The sequence below is a fragment of the Oratosquilla oratoria genome, chromosome 31 (assembly GCF_046742065.1).
Source record: "Oratosquilla oratoria isolate Oo_2021 chromosome 31, ASM4674206v1, whole genome shotgun sequence".
NCBI classification, from domain to species: domain Eukaryota; kingdom Metazoa; phylum Arthropoda; class Malacostraca; order Stomatopoda; family Squillidae; genus Oratosquilla; species Oratosquilla oratoria.
Genome location: NC_134807.1, coordinates 42,545,328 through 42,546,234, shown reverse-complemented (window position 1 = coordinate 42,546,234; position 907 = coordinate 42,545,328).

Here is a 907-nt window from a genome sequence, read left to right as displayed (position 1 = left end):
AGAAATGATACAAAGAGAATTAGGGGAAAATGAGTGCGACTGAAAAGAAAATGTAAAGAAAGTAAGGTTACGGAAAGAGAAGTCAGGAAAGGGTGAAGAAAAGATGATGAAAAAAGAGAGAAAGAGAGAATTGGTATTACGTTTTTTATTCTATTAGAAATATATATTTCTTATCTGAATTTGAGTACAATTTTAATGAATATAAATTCACTCATATACAAATCTAATTTGACAAAACGTTGCATCATGTTTTGTTGTAACTAGAACTCTTCTTGATCAGATAAATTCTTCTTACCTTTTCTATTCTCTCTCTCTCTCTCTCTCTCTCTCTCTCTCTCTCTCTCTCTCTCTCTCTCTCTCTCTCTCTCTCTCTTTTGTCACGGATGTAATCTCGGATATGAATTTTAAATCGAGATCCGACCAAAGGGGTTTCTTTGATCCCTGTTTTAAGATAAGGTTAGGTAGCTTTATGGGTGGGGATAATAGGTGGTAATGGACATGGAACTGTCTAGTGTAGGTCTTATGGTCTCTTGCAGTGCCCTTCTTTCTTATGTTTTTCTATTATAAACAGATTTTTGTAGCCCTCAGTGTTTTTTTATATATTGGGAACTGCATAAAGAGTTCCTAAATCTAAAAAAAAACAAAAAAAAAACTTTACCGTAAAGAGTTAGTGAATAATTCTTATGCACTCCTTCCTTGTGACCCACAAGGCTCCTGCTCCAGTTTTGGCAGTCACTTGGGCGTCTGCGTTTCAACTGTTTCACCCCAGCCACAAGCTCCGCCAACTCAAAAGTGTGATGCACTTTTCCAGTTGCAGTGGCGGGGAGGTCTGCTTCATATCAAAACGTAATGAGACCTATAGTTTACTGTACCAGCACGCACAGTGAGTAGCACCCTCTTCCTCATA